Source organism: Scomber scombrus, chromosome 17, assembly GCF_963691925.1.
Source record: "Scomber scombrus chromosome 17, fScoSco1.1, whole genome shotgun sequence".
In the NCBI taxonomy this organism is placed as follows: Eukaryota; Metazoa; Chordata; class Actinopteri; order Scombriformes; family Scombridae; genus Scomber; species Scomber scombrus.
Window position 1 is genome coordinate 5877262 of NC_084986.1, and position 8195 is coordinate 5885456.

An 8195-nucleotide genomic window follows, 5' to 3' on the forward strand; every position below is an offset into this window, starting at 1 on the left:
CCTGGCTGTTGAAATTATAAAGAATGCAATCCACCAGCTCTTCCTCATTCTTGACAATAATTACAGGCATGGCCGTAGCTACCATTGAGGACACCGAGGTCATGTCCTCTGTATTTTTTTCTTGAAGTTTCGTTTAATTGTGAAGTGAAAATAGCCGACGAGACAATTATCCTTGCATCAACGGACCGTCATGTGACACGTACTTGAAGATTCCGCTGCCATGTCAAAACGAAAGTATCCGGCTATAGCCAGCGGTGGAGTGAAGCCTTGAAATCGCCAGAAATATGTTGTCTACATTTGTGAATTGGACTTGACCCGATTTTGCAAACTGTTCATTCATTGGATGAGCCCTTTTCTCCCTTTCCCAGCAGGCCGTGCTCCATTCCACATTTTAAGAACAAACAAAGAAAATAATATATTGCAGTTATAATTTTTAAATATACAACCATGGAAGTTGTAGAACACTGAAATAGGAGTCGATTTAAGTTGCAAAATTGGAAATGATAAGAAAGAACTGGACCACAAGAATGAATTTGATTGAGAAATGCACAACAAGAAAGCAGTATAAATACATCATGGATTAAACCAAACAGTCATATAAATTGTGGTCTTATTTTCGACCTCGGTATTTGAAAAATCCTGGCTACGGCCTTGCTTACAGGTCAACCTCTTCTCTTGGTGCTTTTGATGAACCTGTATTAACCAGAAACTAATCACAGAGGAGACTTGTGGGTCAAATCTTCTGGATGACTTTACAGCACAAAAAAGGATTAAAGGGGTTAAAATGTAACAACTAGCTCAGGCTCTGTCAACTTAAATTTCAATTAACATTGTTGTCTCTTTATATTGTACATTAATTAAATATTGGAGAAAGTTCTTTGTTGTGGGCAGGTTCTCCTTTACATGTTGTTTTGGGCTCCTCTCACTTTAAATGCATGAAGCTCTGGATTTACATTTTATGAAATCACATTCACTTTGATGAAATCCTGAGACGAAGCCGAACAAAGGGAATAACAGACTGACAGATAGATAAATAAAAACCTGCGTGTGTCAGATATGCTGATATTATTCTCCTTTATTTTTGTTTTTGTCTTCATCTTGTCCTCCTTCCAAACATGCTACAGCTTTCTAAACCACAACAGGACCGGAGACTGGAAGCTAAAAGTTTTTTTTTAGCACACTCAATGATACACCTGTAGACAACAGCATTTGCTCTTACAGCTGATGCTACCAAATGTAAAACTAGTACAGGCTTTAGCTTTCAAAAAAAGCTAATTTAGTCATATCTAAGAGCATCTGGATCTAAGAGCATGCTAATTGAGAAACCAAAAACACAACATTGAAAGTCTAATGAATGGATTATACTGTGTTTTTCTGCTGTAGTACAACTAGCAGCATTAGCATACCTGGCTAAATAGCTTACTAGTAGTTCATTTTAAGGTCAAGTTAGCATTTCATGAGCAAACTAACATTATATTGTGAGGTTATATGATGTTAGAAAATTACAAAGTTAGCCTCAGTCTGTTATGCAGCATTACATAGCGCCGAGTGAGCATCATATACAACGCATCATCTAATGCACATGTGTCGACTAAATATTTGACGCTTTCTTCTTTAGGCTGAAATCATGGACAGATGTTTTCTTAGTATTTCACCAATTCACCAAAATACAAATATACGACTAACAAAATGAATATTCTGTTCAGCATCTCATTATCATGTCTGTTATTTGATGTTCTGATGTTTATGTCAGTAGTAAACAAATGGCTCAAAGCGTTTCCTCTTTCTTTCTGTCACAGTACACCACTGCTGTGATGGACAGCAGCAACCTCAAATTCTTCTTTTTTACTCATTGGGAACATTTTTGTAAATGAAAGCTCAGGAACGTTCAGCTCCTCGTGAACAAGTGACATTCATCATGCTGCAAAACCAGAGATTTACAGAGTTTGATTAAACTATGAATAAACCTCGGAGAAAATAGTCAGAGGTGTGAGAGAAGGAAATGTTCTTGCTTGAGCCCTGTCAAGTAATTCAAGATGGTAATAAAAGTCTTTAAGTATTAGTTGCTGTTTAAGTATTAGCACCAATATTCAGATACTGAAGCTCTAAACTTGCACATATTTAGCTCTCCCTGCAGTCATCATAGGAGGCTCTCAATAGATAAGCTGAAGTGTGTCATTACAACGCAAAACTGAAGTGTCTTTGAACGCTGCAGTTTGCAAAATCAAAATGCATTTAACCGAGGAGGGCGCTGATGAACAAGGTTTCGCTTACCAAATCAAACATAAGTCTCATAAGAGCCTGCAGCAGCTGATGCAGCAGATGGCAGACTGAAGCACACAGTTAGGTGTCGTTGAGCTGACTGAGAGTCAACAGAAGAAACACTTCAGCAGGCCTGTTGTGTCCTCATTTTTGCTGTAGAGCAGCTCAGAAACACGTGAGACTCCACTAACAAATAAACTAAGGCTGTCAAAGTTAATAACGTGTTAACACAAATTTATTTTAACAGCGTTCATTTTTTGAATGTGTGCACGTTGTGTTTGACCCTTGTCCCGGCCTGTAGTTTGGAAATAAGGAAGTGATGCAGCAGTAACGTTTTGGATAACAAAAAGAGTACGGCCAGTCTGTAATACCAAACATAGAGCTGATACAGAGAGACAGAGAGACGTCCTCTCACTCGCCTAAGGTGTGTGTGTGTGTGTGTGTGTGTGTGTGTGTGTGTGTGTGTGTGTGTGTGTGTGTGTGTGTGTGTGTGTGTGTGTGTGTGAGAGAGACTAGATGTAGCAGAGAGAGGGAGAAACAGAGAGAGACAGACTGTGTACTTTGCTCATATTATATTATGTGTGTGTATGAGCAAGCTTGTGTGTGTGTGTGTGTGTGTGTGTGTGTGTGTGTGTGTGTGTGTGTGTGTGTGTGTGTGTGTGTGTGTGTGTGTGTGTGTGTGTGTGTGTGTGTGTGTGTGTGTGTGTGTGTGAATGTAACTATTTCCTAACAGGTATCATATCTTTTTTTGAGCATGCAGTACAGTATTTAATTGTTCTGGATTGTTTCAATAGTAATAAACATACATTTGCATGAAGCAGCATATGTGTCAACTCCCATATTAACCCTTTGTGTTATTCTTCATTTGTATAAATGAAGAATAACACAATAGCATCTGTAGTCTTTTGAAATATTTTTCTCAGGTTCTTCTAATCTACCAATAAATGACAAGCTGTCAACCAGATGTAGTTGAAATCATATTTAATTTACCTTTGGTGAGGCATGAAAACACCATTTTAGAAATGAATCAAAAAATGTAATTGACAACCAGGCAACACTCAGACAGCATATACCTCAGCTTAAACTATTCTATCCTCTGAATTTATTTAAATAACAGAACATGTTAGTAATGTATTAAAATATACAGAGTAATATGCAATGAAATTACTGAAGTCTGCAGATCCAGAGAGTGGACATTTTGGTTTAAAGAAATGCAGTCACTTTTCACTTTCTTTCATCCCATCTCCCAAAACAGGCGTTTGTTGAGTCCGCCTCGTGATGTTGCTCTCAATCAAAGGTGATCATGTTGATTAGACACACACGTGCTGGCCTCCTAGTTCAGAGCTTATTGCTGATTGCAGCCAAACCTCATACTTAAGATACAATCTGTGTGAGCAGAAACTGACATTTGTGGCTGTTTGATAGTTTTCTATCCGTGTGGTTACTGAATGTTTGTGCAACCAGTCTTTTACTGTTAAGGTAAATAAAAATGCAGCATGTTTTTCAGAGTGCAGAACATGTACCATGCTTATGAACACAGTAGCAGGAAAGTATACAAAATGTTCTGTCTGTATGTTTCTGTGGTTATTTTTAACCCTTTGAACTGTTCAGGTAGTGTTTCTCTGTCAAAGTGCTGCAGAGATTGAAGACTTGGCAGCCAGAGTTCAGATTTAAACAAGAACAAACTCCTTCAGGCCATCATGTTGCTTTTTGAGTGTGAACCATTACACCTCTGTACCCACTTTTGGCTCTCTCATTTGTCCTCTGTCCTCAACCCTTTCATCTCTTTACTTCCTCAGTAATCAGAGGTTTTCTCTTCATCCTTCATCTCTCCAGCTCAACCCTGCATGCTCGTCTTGCTTATATTTTTTGCTATGGTTCCGAATCATCCACTACACAAAGGTTTCACTCCAATGTTTGCTTCAATTTCCACCAACTTGGGTGAATACTCAACTATCTGCTTCCAATCACATTTCCTGTAAAATGTGCCTTTTCAGGCTGACCAGAAAGAGAAACTCATGCTGTGCAGCCAAACTGTGTTGAAACTCTCAGAAACTTCTAGTCAAGATCCCAAAGTTTCCACAGACATAAAATGTGTCAGGAATGTGAATTTTGGGGGGGAAAGTGTCTAAAATGACACAAACATCCATCTACAATATTTTAACTTTTCTTGGGTTTGAAAATGTAACATCAGCAGAGAGCTCGAAAAAGTTCATGTGGGATATTACTGTCAGATAGTGTGGAATAAGATGATTTTAACAGTCAGCACCTCAAGGAACAGCGTGTAGGATTTAGTGGCATCTAGTGGTGAGGTTGCAGGTTGCAACCAATTGAACATCCCTCTACACCAGTGGTCTCCAACCCTGCTCCTGGAGAGCTACTGCCCTGCATGTTTTAGGTATCTCCTCACTCTAACTCGTTATCAAGCAGCTGAGGCTCGTCAAAGGGCTTGATAACGAGTTGATTATTAGAATCAGGTGTGTTAGAGTGAGGAGATACCTAAAACATGCAGGGCAGTAGCTCTCCAGGAGCAGGGTTGGAGACCACTGCTCTACACACCCTCCTTTAAGCATTAAGAAGAATCTACGGTCGCTGTGAAACTCACTCAAAGGTCCTCTCTAGAGCCAGTGTTTGGTTTGACCATTCTGGGCTACTGTAGAAACATGGGGGTGCAACATGTTGGTCTGTGTGGAAGAGGACCAGCTACCTGTGTAGATATAAAGGGCTCATTCTAAGGCAACTAAAACACAACAATTCTTATTTTCAGGTGATTATACACTAATGAAAACATACTTATCAAAATTATATTTTCCAATTCTGCCAAGTCTGTCCCACTAGATGGCACAAAATTCTACACACTGCACCTTTAAAACAGAAAAGGGTTAAACTGGACATTAATTGGCTAAAAACTGAAGAGTCCTGATGGTTGATGAAAATGTCTGGTGTTGTGCAGAGTTGTTTTTCTGGATATGGAAAAGCTGTGGGGTTTTTTTCTTCTTTTTTTGGGCTGGACTGCAACAGCAGGGTCAGCCCTATGAATATCTGTGAATGACTGAGTCACTGGCTGAGGGACACCACTGAATACCGCCACTTCCTATAACCATTTCAAATATAAAAAGCCCTGTAGCATTTCATACACTCTCCAGCAATATATTGGGTTTTGACCTAGTCTTGTTTTCTTGTAATATTATACAATCCTTCAAATGTGACGATGCCGCTGTGAAAAGAATGAGATATGAGATAAAGCACTTTCATATTGGGCATCAGGGCCTTTCCATAGTCCTTGAAAGTCTTTGAAAGTTTGTTGATTTGATACGGGGGATCAAGGATTTGTTTTGATTAAGACATTGCACCCAAATTCATCAATATGCATCGAGTCTTTGGAGCCTTCAGCTGCCCCGACATCAGCATGTCACATCCAAAAGGACAAGCTTCTGATGGAGTTCAGTGCTGATGCAGCTGCAGTTTAAAAATGAATGTGGACTTCAAAAGATCAAGACACAGTGTCACAGACATGATGATGCCTTCTCCACAGATCAGGAGTGCAGCAGAGAGCTGGTGAGACAGAGTGATAGACTGAGACACTGTGACGCCTCCGTAAGGTCACCAGGAGGCAGATTGATTGCCACAGTTGAGTGAAAGAAGAATGAGTGAGTGAATTCAGCAAGATTTAGGGCCTGGTCACAACATTTACTGCCCATATTCACATAAATACTTCATTGCTCATTTCATATTTCACTAATTATGAAAACAAAGCTACACAAACAAGCTTTCCTCCTTGTTGTTTTGGCAGTACTGTCAATTCTGTCGAGGAGCTGTAAAAAGAAGAAAAAACATCCATCAAAACAGGGAAGCACAGAAGTTGTGCACGCAGCATAACAGCCCACAATGGCAGAAGCTTTCTTTTGAGTATAATTGTTTATTAAGTTCTTCTCAGGCAAAATTAAGAAAAAAAGAGAAAATTAACACCTAAACCCTGTGGAATAGTTTACTGTCAGTTGTGATACATTAATTACGTGTTCTTAAATATGCTTTGTGTTTAAGTAGCTGAGGTAGCTAGCTTCTTCTGGCTGTGATCTTGATTATTTCGTATGACATCAAATTTATAACATGTCAGAAAAATACAAAAAACAATCCATATTACTGTAAAATGTAAATATATTTTAATGACTTTGAAAAAAAACAACCATAAATCGTTAATAAAGAAAAGTCGGACAACTTGCGAGCTACAAATGATGCGGAAATGATAAAATACCCTTCTCTCAATGCCCGTCTATAGCGTAAGATAAAGGATGGATAAATAACAACCCAGCTGTATGTCTTTTATGCCAGATGTTTGGGTAACATTAATGCATCCAGCAAATATGCTACTAGCAGTGTTGGGGAGTAACTAGTTAATGGTGTCACAGTACTAATTAAGCCCATGCCAGACTTTTTACATTTTTCATAAAATATCTTTATTTTATATTCCAAAATCTACATTAAAAAAAAAACACTTACTATCTGTGTAAATTGTGGTAATGTTTGTCTCTTAGCCAATTTCCTTCTGTGAGTTCTTTTAGCTCTGCTGCTCATCCAGAGATGTGTGGAGGCAATAGTAAAGCCATTAGTGTCTCATGCTGTGTTAATGCTGCACAACTTTCTCTTTTAACTCCTGTGTTTAGATCTATGGATGCTGAAAAAAAAATCCACAAACAACTCCAACTATGCATTGACCAGTGGTGTGTCTTTGAGGTGTGAATTTTGGGCTGCACATTTCATTTGTTGCTGCTACACAATCGAGAGCTCTCCACTTTCTGCTGTGGGAAGAGGAGTTGCTCGGTGAAACGCAGTAAATCATTTAACAGTAATGCATTTCCAACAACATTGCATGATATCTGAGCCATCTGGCTGCAGAAAGGTGAGCAGCCTTTTGCTCCAACAGAAGGATTGACAGGGAATGCGGTACCAGTCGTGTCAAGTTTTGATAACTTACCAAATCTCTGGAAGCCATAATGGCTTTTTCTGCAGCTGCTACTGCTGTGAGGCATATTGGAAACCCTGCAGCCACTGAGTCTAATTCTGATGAGAAAAATGCAATTGGTCTTAATCCGTCTCTATGCTCTTGTAGTATAACCATTTTTCTCATTGACAGTCTGCCTGAATCATTTAGTCAGGTCTGGTGGCCCTAATGTCACTACTGCTTCTAAAATATTTTGTCAGCTCTCTTTTATTGAGCTCTTTCTACCATAGCATACATGTATTCCAGTCTACAGTAAATGGAGTGAACTTGATCTCTTTTGCTGCCTTTTTATCTTCCTCTTTCGTTTTTCCATATCCTTTTTCAATTCTTTAAGTTTTCTTGAGCTGAAACTCCCTTTAGGAGGAAAGCCAAATCATCTAACCCAGATGTCAAATTGACTGTTTTTGTTCTGTCTTAAGCATTGAACTATGGTTTTTTTTTACATTACTTAGTTCTTTTTCTCATTTATCTATGCAGAATTAGCATCTATTTCCAGCTTTTCATTTTGTTGTTCAATTCATAGCAGTTTGCTACCTGGTCTTTTCCTTTTTTTCCGAATCACAGGATTTGCCGCCTAGCCTTGGCCTTCAGACACTGCTCATACTCCGATCCACAATCAGCCTTTATACCAAACTTTTGAAGCACATTCTGTTTTGCATTCATGACACCTCATCGGCAAATAATGAACAGGTCATTTAATCCTTAGGAAAGTTTTCAGAGAGCAGCACCTCGGTTTGAATGAACCAAAAAGGAGAGAGAGAGAGAAAAAACCTCTGCTTCTTTGCAGCAGTGTCTGTATCTGTGAAAGGGAGGAAGAGGAAGAAGAAAAACCTCTGCTGCAGCTCCTCTGTGTGTGTCTTGCCGAAGGCAGGGGCACACACACGCACACACACACACACACACACAAACACCTCTAAGCACTCCTTTTTTT